This window comes from Pinus tabuliformis, chromosome 5_2 (assembly GCF_031772625.1).
Source record: "Pinus tabuliformis cultivar Carrire ecotype Pingquan chromosome 5_2, CPIR1, whole genome shotgun sequence".
Lineage (NCBI taxonomy): Eukaryota > Viridiplantae > Streptophyta > Pinopsida > Pinales > Pinaceae > Pinus > Pinus tabuliformis.
In genome coordinates, this window is record NC_142306.1 from 1,098,362,463 (window position 1) to 1,098,382,685 (window position 20,223).

The window sequence follows — 20,223 nt, forward strand, 5'->3', positions numbered from 1 at the left end:
TCAATGGCCCTGCGGTCAACGCTGATTTTTGTGCCAAGAGATGCGGCCTAAGGAAATCGAATTTCTTGCCTGAAAAATGCAGTCAAAGGAGTGAGTTTGACCCTCAGTCAACGCTGGTCAACGTCCTTTTAATTTGCCCAAAACAGATTCTAAAATTTTCGGCCTGCAATTTCAGTTAACCCTAGTCAACACCTAGAGAAGAAAATGCTCATGTTTGTTGTACAAGCCAATGAGAAGAAGGGACAGAAAGATGTGTGTTGAGGTGTGTCCAAATGAGGAAAATGCCTCTTCTATTTATACACAACGTTGAGGGTGAAGAGACACAACGATTGGGCTTTATGAGCCTACATTTGACTGGAGCCTGTTAGCGCTCGAATTTGCCTCAGGCTGAGGAAGGCAAAATCCAAGGCAACATCAAACCACTTAGCCTCGTAGCTAGCCCTACGAGGACAGGAGAGGGCTCTCTCCAGTCTATCTCAGCAAAAAGTTTTCTAAAAGGGGCTGAGATGACTTTAAAAGAAACTGATTTTAGGCTAGTAAATTGATAAAAAAGGGGTTTTTAATAAAATGATGGGGTTTTTTTGGGCTGCATGGGGCAAAGAAACAGCTTGAACAGAGAAATATAATCAAAAACACAGATTGTCTCCTGAGGCAAGGTAGGCAAGAAAGTTTAACATCAAATTGAGATTAAATGGAATGGCAAGACTGTTGAGGCGCTGACAAGGGCATAGAGGATGAATCCTTGTCAAACAGAAGAAAACATTAAATATGAACAAACTTAAAGGCAGAGCATACAAAATATGAATTCTACCTTAACACTTCATTTGTTCAATTGGAAATGATCATGAAATGAAATGAACACATAACAGGCTATACATGAAACAAAGGAGGACACAAATGTTAAATCTCATACCACAGGAATCTCCGAAGCCAGAGCTGTGTATTTTCATTAAAATCTCTGTCAAAGACTGTATAATGAAAGCTCTGTTCTCTCTCCTCCACCAGCGCTCAAAACTCTCTCCCCCCACTTTTACAAATGATTTTTTAATACATTAAATAAGACTGTCCTAGGAGAAAACAGATCGACCCAAAAAACAGGGGCGCTGTTTCACCTGAAGTTACATAAATAGAGATAGAATCATCTCTTTATTCTAAAAACAGAAAATTGTTCCCCTTAAAATCTTCTGATGGCCAATAAACTGGAGCGCAGATCCCTTTGAATCATTAACTGAAGTCTTAAATAGGAATCGAATCCTATGTCTTCTGCTGTGATGTATATCTTCGTTCCAATTTAAACTTTGACTTTTTACTTTGCTGCCGTTCACCGTTATACTATCCAAGAAATATGGTATCTTGGCTCCGTTTGAATAGCGCTCTTGGGCCATATTCATGAGCCAGCTGTTGCTACCCTATCACTGCCTCCAACGTTTGTCCGACATAACTGATTTGTATCTAACCTGCAATTCGACCAGCAGATTCAATATCACGGAACTATAATCCTTTTTCCCTGGGAAGAAACAGGTGCCTTAAACAATCCCTGCAATAGCTCTGGCATAAATATATTTCATTCTGTTTCCAATCTACTTCTCCTCAATCACACTTGATGTTCCGATAAATTCTTCTTACAAACAATGTAGAGCCCAGGTAACCAACAACCCCACAAAGGATGCCTAAACCAAGGCGGAACATTAGAGTGTAGCCAAAATTGAAACTGGTCTGGAAAAATCCAGACATCTTTGTCTTCATGTGGTAATAGTATATAGAATAAAGATACACATAAGCAGCCGTTGATGCGGCTGAGAAGAATGATGTCCATTGCCAGCGATAATTTTCAGCATTAAGCAAGAAGTATGTTCCAACGATTGTAACACAGATGGTCGCAATAACAAGAATCAAAAACACCAGCAACATGAAGCCGTAAACATAATATACCTTGTAGTTCAAAAATGAGGTGAAAACAAAATACATTTTAATGAAAATACTCCCAAAGGGAAGCAGACCACCCATCAGTGACACCACTGTTGGTGTCAGATACCACTTCTTTTCTGGAATTGGGCGAGGAATGGTCTTCACACGACAAGGATTATTTGGAGCCCCGCTCCAATTTCTTCCAACAACCGTTCCAAGGAGTGCTAGAGGGAAAGATATAAATGCCCAGATTACAAGGACAACCACCATAGTGCCAAAAGGAATGGCAGCCAGAGAACCAGTGCGTAGCGCACGTTTCCAGCTCTGCTCCTCAGTTTTGAAAACCACGATGTTGCCCTTTTAACATCCATTCCAAACCGTGCTGAAGGAGATGCACTGATAAATCATGGTTTTCTATAAGGGAAAGCAGGAATCCTAACTTCTTGATTTTGGGAAACTTTTGTGCTGCTGCCTGTATCAATTTCTGATGTCTGTTGACAATATGTAAACAATGCTTACCAGCAGCAACGCAATGACACAAGAAATCAATCAATCTCAAAACAACCTTCAGGTATTGTGCCAGATTAACCGCATCTAGATTATTCAGAAATTCAAAGCAGATATCCATTATCACTAGAAGGCTCCTTCTGCAAAAAGTTGGGCTGTCATACACATCCTTTCTAGGTTCCTCAAATCTACATGGCTCTATTTCCATTAATCCTGAGTACATTGCATCATACTGAAAAGGACTACTGTTGTACATATCAAAAATATGTGGTCTAAGTGCATCTAATAATCCAGCAACAAGATATAAAGCATGCCCAAAGGAACAACCATGGCCTTCTCCCTTTCCCATTCCTAGCATCTTTTCCTTTAGTAACTCTGCCAGAGTCTACATATGGGGTAGTAACAATGCAGGATGTTTGTTGTTTTTTTTTTTTTTCTAAATGATGACAGAAACCATAAGCTGTATTGGATTCCCTTTCAGTTCCTGTACATACAAGTCTCAGAGCATTTGCAATATTTTGAAGAATGGAAACGCCTGTCCAGATCTGCAAAATAAAGAATTGCTGCTATGTAAAATGTTGAACCCATCCAGTGTATTGTTTTCCAAGAACACATCGGCTTGTGGAATGCCATGAAAAGACAATGGGAATGCAAAGTAGATGGTCCAAAGTAGTTCTTTTCTGTGACAAAAGACTCTCAATGGTATCATGCAAACTGTTTCTAGAAGCTGATATCGATGCCACAAGCAAGCTTATTGTCCAAGAAATAAGGTCGTCTTCAACAATTTTGTAACTGGAAGCATTCTGTTGATATGAATATTTGCACATGAACAGACAACTAGCTGATAGTGCAGTTATCAGTGATGCTTCTTTGTTCTTGCCTGTTACCTCGAATTCTGCCATTAATGCTGCCAACCATCTATTCTCCCTAGTGGCATCAGCGAGAAAGACAAAAAACAAGCACCAAAATATTTTGTGGTTCAGTCCATTTTCTACAGCTAATAAAGTAGTTCCCACAACAGGACCCAACACATTTTGTTGCATTTCTCTTTTCCAAGACAATAGACTAGCAAGACGAAGTCTAACATTGGCTCCAATGGGGATGGCAGCTGCCGCTTTTTGGAGGTGCCAAGAACCGCAGAACTTTGGGAGAGTAGACAGTGCCTCCATCCATTGGGCAATGGAGTCCATTATTTCAACAAATCAACACAACTGAAGACTCAACTTATTAACTGGAAACTGATTGAATTGATTGAAAGACTAATTCGGCAAACTTCAAACTAAACTGTAATGAAACTGGAACAAAATGTTGCCTTTTGGTTGCCTATTTATTTACAAAATCGACCCTACTTTGCTGTAAAAACACTAGATCAGGTAATACTGAAGTGCCAGATCAACCATTCAAGTAAATCTGAGAATGATGCCGGTTGGGAATGCTTCCACCAGGACACAGATGTAATTGCTGACAGCCCTTCATGCACGTAATGAGCCTGGTTACGTAGAATACAACCTGATCTATCAGTCAAACTGAAAAACATGTCCATGTATGTTGCCATTGGATCGCGATAGCCAGACTCTGTTGGCTGCCCCAACTCTGCAACACATACCTCCAGCTGCACACTGTCAATGTAAACATCTGTAGGCAATTCTATGATTTCTTGTTTCAATGGAGGAAGGATTTCCAAGAACTTTTTAGGGTCTTGGAAATCATATGACTGGATCTGCTCATCTAAATATTGAATCTCCTTCTCAACTCTTTCAACAACTAACTCACAAAATCTAGTTTTAGTTTCAAAAGGGAACTTTGGAGATTTCAACCAATGAAGCAAGGCACTGAAAAAATCTTCATCAAATTCAGAATCTGCTAACTCATTTCTTATTTCTTCTACAGCTTCACACAAGGCAGGGTTTGCCACATACCCTACCATTGCATGAATGGATCAGCAAGCGTTGGAATGTCTGGATCGAATTGGTGTCGCCAGGTGAATACTGGGGAGAACATTCGACTTGTTGATTGTCTTGTCCCAGTACATGAAATCAAATTGCAGATCTGATGCTGATGGTGGACAGCAGTTAGACACATATGCAGGCTGAACCATTCACCTGGCGACTCCAACTCGATCTAGACAGTCCAGTGCTCGCTGATCCATTTATGCAATGGTGGGGTATGTGGCAAACCCTGCACTTTGTGAAGCTCTAAACGAAGTTAGAGAGTGGTTAGTGGATATTGAAATTAATGAAGAATTTTTCAGTGCCTTCCTTCAATGTTTGAAATCTCCGAAGTTTCATCTTGAAACTAAAACTGGTGTCTGTGAGTTAGTTGTTGAAAGAATCGAAAAGGAGATTCAATGTTTAGATGAGCAAATCCAGTCATATGATTTCCAAGACCCTAAAAAGTTCTTGGAAATCCTTCCTCCATTGAAACAAGAAATCATAGAATTGCCTACAGATGTTTACATTGACAGTGCGCAGCTGGAGGTATGTATTGCAGAGTTGGGGCAGCCAACAGAGTCTGGCTTTTGCGATCCAATGGCAACATACATGGAAATGTTTTTCAGTTTGATTGATAGATCAGGTTGTCTTGTACGTGACCAGGCTCATTACGTGCATGAAGGGCTGCCAGCAATTACATCTGTGTCCTGGTGGAAGCATTTTCAACCGGCATCATTATCAGGTTTACTTGAATGGTTGATCTGGCACTTCAGTATTACCTGATCTACTGTTTTTACAGCAAAGTAGGGTAGATTTTGTAAATAAATAAGCAGCCAAAAGGCAGCATTTTTGTCCCAGTTTTATTACAGTTTTAGTTAGAAGTTTGCCGAGTCAGTTTTTCAATCATTTCAGTCAAGTTTCAGTCCATAAATATGTCAAAGTCTGTGGTGGTTGTTGGAATGATGACTCCATTGCCCAATGGATGGAGGCACTGTCTGCTCTCCCAAAGATCTGCAGTTCTTGGCACCTCCAAGAAGCGGCAGCTGCCATCCCTAGTGGAGCCGATGTTAGACTCCGTCTTGTATGTCAGTGTGAGATTGATTCCTCTTCAAAACCCTGTTTTGAAGAAGAAATCATTAAATGTGTTTTTTAGAATATGTATCAAATTTTCCAGCTCTTCAAAAGGCAGCAGCTTCCTCAGCGCCTATCTTTGCAAAAGCACAAACAGAAGAAAACAAAACATCATCAGCAATCAGAGGCAAAGCAAGTTACAAGCGATTTGGAGAGGTCTCACTGGAAATCCCAAACAACTTCTATATTATGAAGACAAGAAAGATTATGGTAAAGCACACCAGTTTTCAGGGAATATAATTCTTGATCAATCAATTGTCATAGATAGGTCAGCTGTCCGGCTTTATAACGATCATCAGGATTGCTTCATTGATATCTGCTCTCCAGAAGTGCTCCTTCTTTTTACCGATAATTTTGACTATCAACAGCTCAGGCGTGACTTTGTTAAAGGATTGCTTAGTGATGAAGTAATGGGTTATAAAATATTCACATACGAGATTTATTCAGAGTATGCTGCACGAATTGACAATTTTAGAAGTGCTGTAAGCAAAGATATTCTTCATGGATGGACATATCCCACAGATATCCCATTTTCAAAAAACGGTCCTCCAATAAGACTAGACTCCCAAGGAATTTACAAAGTAGCAGGTGTGAGGCAATCATGCTCTGCAATGATTGGTGGAACAACCTTTCTTGGGGAAGGTACAAGCAGTGGTGATTGTTGCAATATTACAGACTCTGTTATAGGGCAGGGGTGCATTATTGGTTGAAATGTTCATATACGAGGTAGTTACATTTGGAATAATGTGACCATCCATGACAATGCAACTCTAAGATATGCTATTGTTTGTGATGGGGCTGTTGTTAAGGAAGGCGTTGTACTAGAACCTGGTGTCATCTTATCTTTCAATGTTGTTATTGGGCAGAACTTTACCGTTCCATCATATTCCAAAATATCTTTAACACCTCAGCCTACAGAAGAACGAGGGGTTTTACTTCAGAAGTTTAATGAGCCAGATGCACCATACTTCATGTTTCTTTGAGCACCCGGGCTAGTGAGGCTTGGTCTCAACTTACAGATTGCTGATACTGTGATAGTGATTGGAATCCTCAAATGGATCAGCAGGCAGAGGATCGTGTCCATAGAATTGGCCAAAAGAAGGAGGTTCGTGTTTTTGTTTTGGTTAGTGTTGGTTCTATCGAGGAAGAAATCCTTGAACGCACAAAACCTGCATCTCTCCCTCGGGACTCATACTTTTGGGCACATATAGAAGAGGCTTTGAAAGACCTGGAAAATCTCAAACAAGGATAACACCAAAAGGTACAAAATCTTGAAAATTTTGAAGAGTATGTGACGAAGATGGGAAGCGATCTCAGCATTTCATCAGATGTTTTCTTCGAAGGAAGCAGCTTCATGATGTGGTGGCAAGGATGCAGATACAAAGGCGATTGATTCTCTTGCCGCGGTAGATCTTGCATTGAAGATGCTACAAGGAGGTGGTAGTGACACAAGGCAAGTTGTCTTTCATCTTGCTGTGGATGTCATAAATGGCACCAGTGGACATCTCGAGACTGATCATTCCAGAGTCAGAAAACTGATGTCCAAATTGGCCCTTATTGCTGAGTACGATACTGTGGTGGGAGCTGTGACAAACTGCAGCTTCCTTTATTGGAGAAGAGAAATGATGTCCACATGGTTTTCTATGGTGTATGCTCAAGAAAATAGAGCTCTATGGCTGCAGTATTTAGTCAATACATTCTATGATGAATTGAGGTTGCTTAAAGTCAGCAAGATTAATGTTTCATCTTTGGATTCATATGAAATGGAGATCGAGAAGTCTCTAGCAAATGAAATCATAGAACCTCTCTGCAGGGACATTGAAACTGATCTTCGTCCGCATGTGCACTCTGCTCATCTGAAAGGATCAGTTAATGTGAATCCTACAAAGACAGGCTTGCGTGATTTATCCTGGTATTTACAGTTGAAACCATTGAGAATATCATCCAAGTATATCCATATAAAATCTCGTGTTGAGAACTATTTGAATGCAGCTTTCTACAATCATGCTGCCATGGCTCCTCATGACTGGAAGACATATTCTGAGATGAGACACCGTGCAGAACAGAAATATGGGCTGGAATTAGATGATATTCATTTACCTGGTCAGAAGTTGGAGCAGGGTGTTGATCTACTTGAAATAATGCATAATATTCATATATTTGTGGCTTCACATACTTATAATCTAAATACACAGGTATTCATAGAGAAAGTTTCTAATGCCCCAAACCGGAAAAACTTGATTACAGTTGGTGTAAAGCATGTCGCCAACTCTATTCGAACACATGGAATAGGCATTATAAGTACAACTGTGAATTTTGCATACCATTTTCTTGCTCAAAAGTTTGTTGGTTTCTCACAGTTTCTTTTGGATGACCATATCCAGTCTTGTTTGGTTAAAGAATACAGATTTTGGAAAGGAAATCCAAATGGATATCCTTATCAACGAGCAGAAACTGTAAAAAATGATATAAGAAAATGGCATTTCCTAGGTGGCAGTCATTGCAATATGTGCGCATTTGATTCATCTAAAAGAGCATATGTGGCAGTTTGACCCATATTTTAGCAATTTCCGTAAAGTGGCAATGCATTTCCGGAAATTTGGAGAGCAGTTGCAAAGTGGCATTCAAAGGTTCGATTACCTATTTCTATCATCAGCTAGTCTATGTTCCAGGATTAGTTTTCATGGGCCATTCGAAATCCTCAAGCTGGAATACTGGAAGACTTTTCTATCTTTAGAGCAGATGGAGGATTCTTTTCTATCTTCATGGATTTAGTTGAAACAGAGCCCCTGTTTTGGGGGTCGATCTGTTTTCTCCTAGAATAGTTTATTTAATGTATTAAAAAATCATTTGTAAAAGTGGGGAGAGAGAATTCTGAGCGCTGGTGGAGGAGAGAGAACAGAGCTTTCATTGTACAGTCTTTAACAGGGATTTTAATGAAAATACCCAGCTCTGGCTTCTGAGATTCCTGTGGTATGAGATTTAACATTTGTGTCCTCTTTTGTTTCATATGTAGCCTGTTATGTGTTCATGTCATTTCATGATTGTTTCCAATTGAACAAATGAAGTGTTAAGGTAGAATTCATATTTTGTATGCTCTGCCTTTAAGTTTGTTCATATTTAATGTTTTCTTCTGTTTGACAAGGATTCATCCTCTATGCCCTTGTCAGCTCCTCAGCAGTCTTGCCATTCCATTTAATCTCAATTTGATGTTAAAATTTCTTGCCTACCTTGCCTCAGGAGACAATCTGTGTTTTTGATTACATTTCTCTGTTCAAGCTGTTTCTTTGCCCCATGCAGCCCAGAAAAACCCCATCATTTTATTAAAAACCCCTTTTTAATCAATTTACTAGCCTAAAATCAGTATTCATATCGGTCATCTCAGCCCTTTGAAGACCTTTTGCCGAGATAGACCCGGAGAGAGCCCTCTCCTGTCCTCGTAGGGCTAGCTACGAGGCTAAGTGGTTTGATGTTGCCTTGGATTTTGTCTTCTTCAGCCTGAGGCCAAATTCGAGCGCTAACGGAGTCGACCTTAACAATTTGTCCATAGAAGAAATAAATTCATAATCCCATTTCTACTTGTCAAAATGAGATGATTTTTAGATCAATCTTGCACCTCTCGGAAAGAGGAATCCAATAAAAATATCATCTCTATCATTTGAGTTGTCCATGATGGAGTTTGGCCCTACTTGCCAATTTTAACAGGGAGGAAGGGACCAAAGATAGAAATTTTGTGCAAGGCAATATGAGGGTCCCAATGAGGGTTCTAGCCTAAGGAAACCAAGGGCAAGATTCAATCTTGAGGCTAGGGCTTGAGATATCTCAAAATCCCACCATCAGAATTTCTTCAAAATTGGAGGGCACCTAGGAGACACACCAGCGCAGAGGATGCCAAGGGATCGAATGTTTGAGTGGGTGGGTTGCGAGATAAATGATGCCCTAGGAGACCTAATGGGCTAGGCCTAGTAAAGAAGAGGGAGGAGAGGAAAAAAAGGTTTAAGGTGATCACCTTATGGTGGACCAGTGCCTAATCCTTTGGGGAGATTGGAGTCAGGTAGAATTATGACTATGGACTTTCGGATTTTCTAGGTCAAGGAGGCCTCAAAGACAACTTCGCTTAGCATTAGGGCAGCAACAAAAGCAGCTTCAAAGACTTTATACTTCGCTTTGCAAAATAGATGGCTTATCAAGATGATTTTTAGTAATGAAACATCTCTAGGAACATTCATTCATTATACATGGCCCATACATGAAGCATCACTATCTAGAAACAAAATTTCCACAACTTCGCATAAATGGATGTAGCAAATTAGCCCTAGTATAGCGAAATCCCAGCAACAATGTATGTGACAAAAATAGAAGGAAAGAATAGCATTAAATTGCACTTACATGTATAAGAATATATCCAACCATCCAAAACTTGCCATTCAAGAAGCTCCAAGACATGAGAAAATAATCCAAACATCAAAATTCATTCCATGCTCCAAAAATTCATCCTCCAAGAAGGATAGCAAAAATCTCTAAAGAGATGCAAGTCCCAAATCAAAGTGATGATGCTAAAATGAAATCACATCACTTGTATTTATACACTTTTAATGAGTTCGATTTAGCTAATTAGGCCCCTAAAATAAAATAATGTACAAAATATCTAACTTTTGGTGACAAGCCCACCAAACTAGCTCATAAACAAAAGAATAAGCCTCTCAAGAGGTCGAATGACCAATAGTACATGTCGTTGGGCCTTATAAGAGGCCTGGTGAAGTCCATAGGTGCCATAATGAGAAATAGGACTCCCAAAAGTAGTGGACAAGGGGTTGGCCCCTTGTTCTCCAAATAATAAACTTGTGGTACTCCAAATGGGTGTGGAGGCACACAAGTAACCTCATGGGTCTCCAAATAGATCGAAGATGCCTGTAGACCATCTACAAGGACTCGGATGATGGTGTAAGTGAAGCCACACCATCATACAGGTCCTAGGTCATCTCTCAAGTGCATGGTACCATTGTGGGGTCGACTGGGCATGGTGAACCGGGTGCATCTTCTTCATTCAATAGGTGAATCTCGAGCAATCTCCGAACATCTGCGGGGATTCATGGAATGTTGTCTACTGTTGTGGAGGCCCATGGCTCTCTACACACACCCTACATGTGCCAATGTAACCCTCTGGAGGGTTAGGACCCTGTATAAGGAGACCAAAGCCAAAATGGAGACGATCTGCAATCCTGCATAAGATCTAAAGCGTCCCCTTGCCTTCTAATACAACAAGTCATTTAAAGAAATCGAGTTAAAGAGCTTACAAACCATGGACAACAGGTGGGCACTTCATAATGGCATGTCTTTCCATAGTGGGATTTGGCATGTGCTAATGTCTCCACGCTCCAAGGGGGGTTAACCAAGTACCCTATTAGGTGGTTTCTATCTTTAAAGGTGGTAGTATGTGTGAAAATCTTTGAATCTACACATCAGAAATCCTACTGCAATCACTAGTTTACCATCTCCTACTTTTACATTCAACAAGTTATTTAATTATTTAAATAGCGATGAAAACACTATTGCAGACTACACATAAACACAGATCATGAACTGAAATGAAATGAGACAAATACACAAGGGACACCGTTATTTTTGGATAATCGTCCCCTGAAAAACCCAATTCGGGAAAACCGGTGCAGCATATAGAGGGTTTGTATTATTAAGCAGATTTATGAATACAACTAGGGTGCCAAATCCGACTCACCCAACAGAGAATAAACCCGACAGAAGTACCTCTATCTATAGACAGATGAACAAACCCCACAGGTGACTGTGTTGTTCCCAGTGCTAGGTAGCGATGGTTGCTCCAAGATCTGCGTTGGAACTGCGTCACCTCCTCTAGGAGTTGCGTCAACTCCTCTAGGAGTTGCGTCACTGTGACATTGCGACACTGCATCACTGCGTCAAAGCTCTCCCTCTACATCACTGCATCAGAGCTCTCCCTCTGCGTCACTGCGTCAGAGCTCTCCCTCTGCGTCAGAGCTCTCCCTCTGCGTTAGAGCTCTCCCTCTGCGTCACTGCGTCAGAGCTCTCCCTCTGCGTCACTGCATCAAAGCTCTCCCTCTGCGTTACTGCATCAGATCTCTCCCTCTGCGCTGTCTCTCCTGGTGCTTCTCTGCCTCTCTACTATGTATTCTCGTCGTTGGAATAAAGTCCATCTGCTGAACTGCCCCTCTCACTGCAACAGATCACTTGTTCGATTTTCTTAGCAAACCTCGCCCTAGAAAAATCGAACTGACTGATCTCTCAAGTGTATCTCCAACTGACCCTCAAGCCTCCTCTTATACTTTTCCTGTTGATGAATCAACGGTCGAGATTAAGTCCCTAATCAACGACTAAGATTAAAACAGACTTGATCCTCATCACTTAGAAGTTTCTCACCCATATTCTTATTAATACCCATTAATATTTTTATTTTCCTAAGTTTAGACTTAGGAACCCATTAAAAATATTAATTATTTTAATAACTCCTCATCCGGGTGGAATTTCTCCAAACGATTTCTGGGTTCTGGAGATCTCATGTATTCTAGCCCCTCCACAAAATTTCGGAGCTAGAGCACATTCGATGCTACCCAAAATCAACACTCCCTCTTAGCGAGGAATGTGCTCTAGTAACACTTCTCAACAGAAGTACTACACTGATCCACTACATCGGTCCTCTGTGTTGTTGATGCTTGGCTTGATGCCCTTCATCCACTGCACTGTTGCTTCCTATACTGTTATTGATGACTCTGCCACCGTCATTGCTACATCTGTACTACAGCTCTCTCTCAAAATGTTGTCTCATGTTGCCCATAGCACTGCCACTACTAACTGTTGCACTGCAACTCAGTTGCTGAGAAGTAAGCAATTGAAACTTCACCCAAAAACTGACATGCTGGTCAATCTGGATGGCTCGTGATGCTGAAGCTACCTCTGTTGCTAATCTGTGCTGACCCTTTGCTGCTACTGCGTTGTTGTAAACTGCTTTGTGCCTCTCACACTACTACAACATCCACTCTGTTGCCTCAGATTTTGGCACTCTAGCTCTGCCACTGTCGCTCCATCACACCTCGCTCCAATCGACACCTGTCATTTTGCTACTGTCATTAAGGGCTCCTGTAGCCGTATGTGATCCAAGAGTTTGGGCACCTCAAGGATCCTGCTCGACATGTAGTCCTCTCGACTACAACTCCATATCGCCCCACCTCTTCTCCAGAGGCACATGAGCATTTATGCAACAATCGTCATCCTCGCCTTCCCTGTCAGCTTTCGCTGGAGCAGCCTTCGAGCCAGAAGCCTCCTCCTTGCCCTTCTTCCGGGGGCACTGAGTGGCATAATGTCCAAGTTCCCCACACTTGAAGCATCTGACCTTGGTTATGTGCTTCTTCTTTCTCTTCCACTACCCTTGTTGTCCTGATGATGCGCGAGCTGCGTCCTTCTCCTTCTTGACCCGGGCTCCTTTGCCGCTACCCCCCGCCTTGGTCAACCTCCTGATCTCTTCTTGTCGAAGAGCTACCCACATCTCCTCCCAACTAGGGAGAGTTGCTCTGCCCAAGATACTTTGGACAAATGTCTCCCAGTCCTCGGTGACTGCATTCAAGGCAGTCCTGACCATGAACTCAGGATCTGGTGTAGACCCCACGGAAGTCAACTAGTCTCTAATCCCTTGCAACCTGAGGAGGAAGGGATCGATCTCTTCTCCCTTCTGCATCTGGTACTGTCTCAGCTGATTTTCTAATAGCATCTTCCGCTGGATGGAAGTGCCCTGGTACAAGGTGGTCAGCGTCTCCCACATCTCCCTTGTTGTTTCTTTCTCAGCAATGTGTGGTACTACATGATATTTGACCCCGTCTAGGATCATGCACTTAGCCTTCGCCTGGGCCTCCTCGTACTTCTTTAACGGATCAGCGTCGACCGGAACAACAACTACTTTCAAGGCATAGTCCTTGATGTGATTTTTGTCCAAGACTGCTAGGATCCTGGCCTTCCAGATGACAAAATTGGAAGCTCCATCCAATCTGTCCTGATCCCTCAGTCCATTAACTGCCATCTCTGCTCAACAAATATAGGACAGGTTCTCTTCTCCCTCTCCTGTTGCTAATCCAGCAAGACTTGGATATGGATTTATTTGGCGCAAGAAACCTCTAAGGAACAAGCTCCTCTAAACTCCCTCTAAGTCCTGATTCCCTTCACAGAAATCCTCCGGCCAAATGTTGAATCACTCCTCTCCAATCCTCCTTTGCTGTTGCAACCCGGATCTAGATTTCTTTGGTTAGAAATTTGTCAAGGCAGTGATTCCCTCTACCTCGACTCTGTCTCCATAGACACTGTTCTGCACCAACAACAACAGCGTCCCACCAGCTCCTCAGATCAAATCTTCTCTGCTCCCCCAGCCCCAGCAACTGAAGAATCTGAGCTCCTCTAGCTCTGCGCAATCACTGCATGAGCTAGATCAACTCCTCCTGGCCACTGCGTCACTCCTTCCTGGTCCGGAAAGATGACGTGGCTCTGCGTGAGCCTGATCTGCCCCTCTGCTTCTGCACTGGCCTAGACAGCTGACGCAGTTACTGCGTGGGCTCCTCCCAGCTACTGCATCACCCTCACCTAGCTCAGAATGCTGACACAGGCACTGCATGAGCCTCTGCATCACCTCTTCTGCACTGTGTCACTCTCCCTCTGCGTCTTTGGCTCTGGAACAGTGTTGTCACTCGGGACAGCTACCTCTCTATAGCAAATTCTCTGGATCTCCCAGCTGGTGTCTTCAGTCTCTTATGATCTGCAATGCTCTGATACCATGTGAAAATTTCTGAATCTACACATCAGAAATCCTACTACAATCACTAATTTACCATCTCCTACTTGTTTTTACATTCAACAAGTTATTTAATTATTTAAATAGCAATGAAAACACTATTGCAGACTACACATACAGATCATGAACTTAAATGAAATGAGACAAATACACAAGGGACACCGTTATTTTTGGACAATCGTCCCCGAAAAAATCCAATTCGAGAAAGCCGGTGCAACATATAGAGGGTTTGTATTATTAAGCAGATTTCTGAATACAACTAGGGTGCCAAATCTGGCTCACCCAACAGAGAATAAACCGGGCAGAAGTACCTCTATTCGTAGACAGATGAACAAACCTCACAGGTGACTGCGTTGTTCCCAGTGTTGGGCAGCGATGGCTGCTCCAAGCTCTGCCCTGGAACTGCGTCACCTCCTTAGGAGTTGTGTCACTGTGACATTGTGTCACTGCGACATTGCGTCATTCTCCCTTTGCGTCAGAGCTCTCCCTCTACGTCACTGTGTCAGAGCTCTCCCTCTGCGTTGTCTCTTATGGTGCTTCTCTGCCTCTCTACTATGTATTCTCGGCCTTGGACTGAAGCCCCTCTGCCAAACTGCTCCTCTCACTGCAACAGATCACTTGTTCGATTTTCTCAACAAACCTCGCCCCCAGAAAAATCGAACTGATTGATCCCTCAAGTGTATCTCCAACCGACCCTCAAGCTTCTTCTTATACTTTTCCTGTGATGAATCAACGGCCGAGATTAAGTCCTTAATCAATGGCTAAGATTAAAACAGACTTGATCCTCATCACTTAAAAGTTTCTCACCCATATTCTTATTAATACCCATTAATATTTTTATTTTCCTAAGTTTAGACTTAGGAACCCATTAAAAATATTAATTATGTTAATAACTCCTCATCATGGTGGAATTTCTCCAAATGATTTTTGGGTTCTAGAGATCTCATGTATTCTAGCCCCTCCACAAAATTTCGGAGCTAGAGCACATCCGATGCTACCCAAAATCAACAGCATGTCCAAGGTATTTCAAATGGTGGTGGCATGTGATAAAGAGATGAATGGGATAGGGAATGAAAGGGACAATCCTGGGCCACATGTCGGGCTGCAAGGGTAGCTAATAAAGGGAAGCTGACATTTGGATATATAATGTATAGGAGGGAGCAATCATGGTCCATGAGTTACCCCGGCCTTGATTTTTCCAACTTTCTTCATATGCCTTTTACGATTTTTCTTTGATTAATTGCTCGAGGCTCAAGGAATAAGAGCATGATGTGTAAAGTATAGTAGTGGATACCCCCTTTGATGTGGGGCGATTCATTGCCCATCAGGGGTTGGGACAATGATGGGTTCCTAAATGATAAAGGAGACTCATCTAGGGCCTCTAGGAACCAGGGTGATGGCCATGGAAGGAGTAGAGCTCATGTAGTGGCTTTTGCCCACGTGCTAAATATGCTTGTCCCAACCATCTTTTGCATTTTGTGGTACAATTTCCTATTGAATGTGGCCAATTAGGCTTTTTCTTTTCTTTTTATCTGCATCAACCTCCAGGGCATCATTCCAAGCCCGACCCAAGATGTGGGCAAGGGGGAGGGGGTGGTTGACCCTATGTGGACCCAATGGAGGAATGTGGACCCAGGTGGAAGAAATGATGAGAGGGGTTATAATGAGCGAAAGGGGAGTGATATATGTGAGTCGAGGAGCAGGACCATGCATCCAAAATCAGGGTTTCCCATGTAATATCATCCCAGAAGCCCAAAGACCAGTAAAAGAGATGCCACGTGACTAGGGTTCAAGGTTAACATCCTAAAAGAGACCTGGGGACAAGAGCACAGACCTAGTCCACTCTTTCCATTGAATCCCCCCATCAGTCCATGCCCAAGAGTTTCCATGATAAGTAGACTGAAATACTCAATTAACAAATGACAAGGCATACCTTTAGGTTTGGGAGGCCCACCTTCAAACATACGATCATGTCATATGGGTGAGGGACCACATGGCTAGCTCAGGTGGTGGAAAAATGGCACAACAAGCTAGTTGATGGCTGCAAGGGGCTGCTAGCTACCGACTGAGGGCCATCATGGAGAAAAAAAAAATCTCTTGGGGATATCACCCACAAAGGGTGGGTAACATAGCCCAAGGGGTTAACTCAATCAGTTGTTGTCAATGTTGTTGGGCATTTGGCTAGTTCCATGCCAAGAAGTGCCCAGTTCAAATCCCCCTAGGTGTGGTGCACTAGGTTATGCCAACAGGTTTATTGAGGATGTCATCCATGAATGTGAAGAACCATACTAAGGGTTTCCCCGTGAGGTTTTCCTTGGGAAAAAGGTAAATGATTATTACAAGTTTAGAAAGTGCATCCATGAGGATGTTAATTTTGCTACTAGACTTGTATTATAAGAGAGGTTTAGGCATTCATTAAATATAATTACCTGTGGAAGCAATGTATACCAGTGATGTATTATAAAAATATGAGCAATCTCAAGACAATAGAAAATTTCTAATAAAATACAATAAGTGTTATTGAATTCAAGCATTCATTAAAGCAAGTTGAATGTAGAAAATCCACGAAATTCTGATCTGCTATAATTAACAATTTGAAAACTGAAAACTAGTTTCTTTTCACTAAAACGTAGAATTTCTCTACTTCAAATTTGCAACAGAATATGAACAGAAATAAACACAATTCAAGACACAGAATTTTATAAGGAACCCAACTGGGAAAACCCTCTGCTTGTTTATTAATAGAAACTGAGCAATTGATCTCTTACAAATACAATTGCTTCACTTGGAGAATACACCCTTCTCCCTACTTATCCTAAGCATGACACCCTTGCAAGAATGTTGATCACGCTGCCCTCTTCCCTCGCTCCTCCTCTACTCTGAATTCCTAGCGCAAACACAAGGAACCAAGTCCCCAATTCCTTGCGCAATAGTTGATCCTTTAGCTCCTAAATTCTAGCGCATAAGCCAAGGGAAAACTACCTTCTACCAACTTGCACAAGCCTTCTTCTTGTCATGCTCACTTACAAGCTTACACACAAAACTGGTGCATATAAGAATGAATACAATTGTGCCCTCGTTCCTTCTTTATAGCAATTCGGATGGCTAAAAATAGTGAATTTCTAATTAAGGAATGATTTTGTGATTGATTGAGTTAACTAAGTCTAACTGACTCATGTAACTCATGCTGACCAAATTTAGAACTTGAGACTCACGCATGTGAATTTTCAAAACTAACTCATACTAGGAGACACTAAACTGAGCCTCCCACTCCAAGGACCAACACATTAGTCGAATTGCTTCATAACTGTCCTAACTTATAAGAATTTGCCCTAAATTTTAGGAATTAGCTCCTAACTTATAGGAATTTGTGCATGTTAAGGAAAAATTGCTTCTAGTCTCTTTAACTAAGGCACAAGTCAAAGAAGGACCTTTCTTGCTACTATTTTCAACACTCCCTCTTAGCAAGTAAGGTGCTTTTGGAAGAACCTCGTCCACCTGGATCTATCTCCAACACTACCACATTCTCTGCTGCTGCAACTGCTCCCTCTGAACTAGAAGGCTTCCCTGCTTTCTTTTGTGGACACTGATCTAAAGACCTGTTCTTTGCAAACGTGTTCTGTGAATCCATCACTTCAGTCATAAGTGCCATGTACCCTGTGTACCTTTGTGGTTGCTTCTTCTAGCTAAAGGTGATACTGGAAGATTCAAACCTCTTCTGATCTCACTTAACCAAATCCTCTGCCCACTGGGCTAGAACTCTCCTTATACTGGGAGTCTCTGACTGAGTGGTTGCCTCCACTTTCCTTGGGCTATTCTCCTCATCATCCTGTTGGCTTCTTCTAGCTAAAGGTGATACTGGAAGATTCAAACCTCTTCTGATCTCACTTGTGACTTAACCAAATCCTCTGCCCACTTGGCTAGAACTCACTTGGCTAGAACTCTCCTTATACTGGGAGTCTCTGACTGAGTGGTTGCCTCCACTTTCCTTGGGCTATTCTCCTCATCATCCTGCTGGCCAAACCAACTGCCAACTAAATTAGACTCAAATTGAGATACTGGCTGAGGCTCCATCTTGAGAGCTCTAGCCTGCTCTCGCTCAACCACTACTACTCTACTCTTGAGATCTCCTTGCCTTGTTGCTCAAGGTTGCACTTAGATTCTTCACCCTCACACCTATATGCTTCTTACATCCAGAAGCTAAGTGTTGGAGATACACCTTACCTCTGCTAAAGATGATATCATATCCCTTGTCCTCAAGGGTAGCTACCAAAACAAGATTTTGCCTCAATCCTGGAACATAGAGAACATCTCTGAGATGAAGAGAGTTACCTGACTCCCTCTGAAAGCTGACAGCACCAACTCCTCTAGCTACATACATGCCATCATCTCCTAGCTCGATCTGAAACTGCATGTCCTTCTCCTTCAGGTGGTTGAAACTCTTCACATTCCTGGTCATGTGGAAGGATGCTCCTGAATCTATATACCATATACTGTTATCTGCAAGCTTGCCATGCAGGCAATCAATGAGAAATCTTTCTCAAGTTCGGCAGAAAATGCATCTACCTCTGCTGATGGAGCTACATGATCCTTACTAAACTCCTTCTTCCACTTAGGACACTATCACTGCAACCTGATTAGCACAGAAATACACCACAAAAAAATTTGCATAGAACAGCCCAGAATTTGTCCTCAACCACTCGGCTAGCTTTCTCCTCAACTCACCCTGTACCTGTCACAGGAAGAGACACAACATAATCTTCTTCTCCAGTTCGGCCAGATTGCTAGAGATTGCGACTCAAACACAGAGGTCTTTCCACCAATAGACTCACACAAAACCTGCCCAGAATTCATTTCAACTCCGCCTGCACTTCTAATCAAACTCGGCTCACTAGTTCTCACAAAGATCACCCCAAAACATATGTCTTTCTCCCTTCATTGAGCACCTTGATCTGCGGCCTGCCTCAGATGGTGTTTTTCTTATGATGCGTTGCACTTGGATGTGTCAATTACCTTGTGATGGTATTTATTCTGATCCACGCTCTGATACTGTTAAAATTGGCAACTAGGGCCAAACTCCACATGGGTCATCTTATTTATGACAGCTGATAATTTTCTTGGATTCCTCTCTCCGAGAGGTGTAGGATTTATCTAAAGATCATTCGATTCCGACATGTACAAATGAAGATATGAATTTATTTATATTATGGACAAATTGTCAAGGTCGACCAGCAAGCAAAACAGGCATTCAAACCCCCAACTCATCCTCAATGTTGCATATAAAAGGAGGAGACCTCAAGTCATTTTCACTATCATCTCATCTCACATCTCTCTCTCTCCTCTTGTGATTGGGTATGCATTTTTTGGCATTCTTCTCTCTCACACGTGCGAAGGAAAGGAAGACAGATTTATGTTGACTGCGTTGACCAGCACTGGCCGAGCTGCAGGGAGGTTGTTTGACTGCATTGACCTGTTTTGACTTCGGTTTGGGTGAGGCATCTCTGTCCTAGCAGGCCGCAGATCTGGGCACTAAAACCGAGGCAATCTGACCTCTCCTTTGACTAGCGTTGACTGTACTAGGGCTGGCCACAGGGTTGACTTTCGTTGACCAGTTTTGACTGGACTTTTTTGGACTGTTTTGGGCTGATTACACTTGCTGTTGGAGGCCGAAGTTGACTGGGTTTGACCAAGCTGAATAGAGGAAGAATTCTGCCTTGTTGACCAGCGTTGACTTTTCTGGTTAGGGCTTTTTGCTGCTGTCATAAATTATCAGATTTGTAAATTGTACTATCTCTCTCTGCTGAACTATTGAAGAATATAAGAAGAATTGATCAAGGGTTTCCCCACATTGGGGTTTGTCCCTGGCTGGTGCCACATCTTATGTCCTATTGTCTTGGCTTGTCTTCAACTGTTTATGTT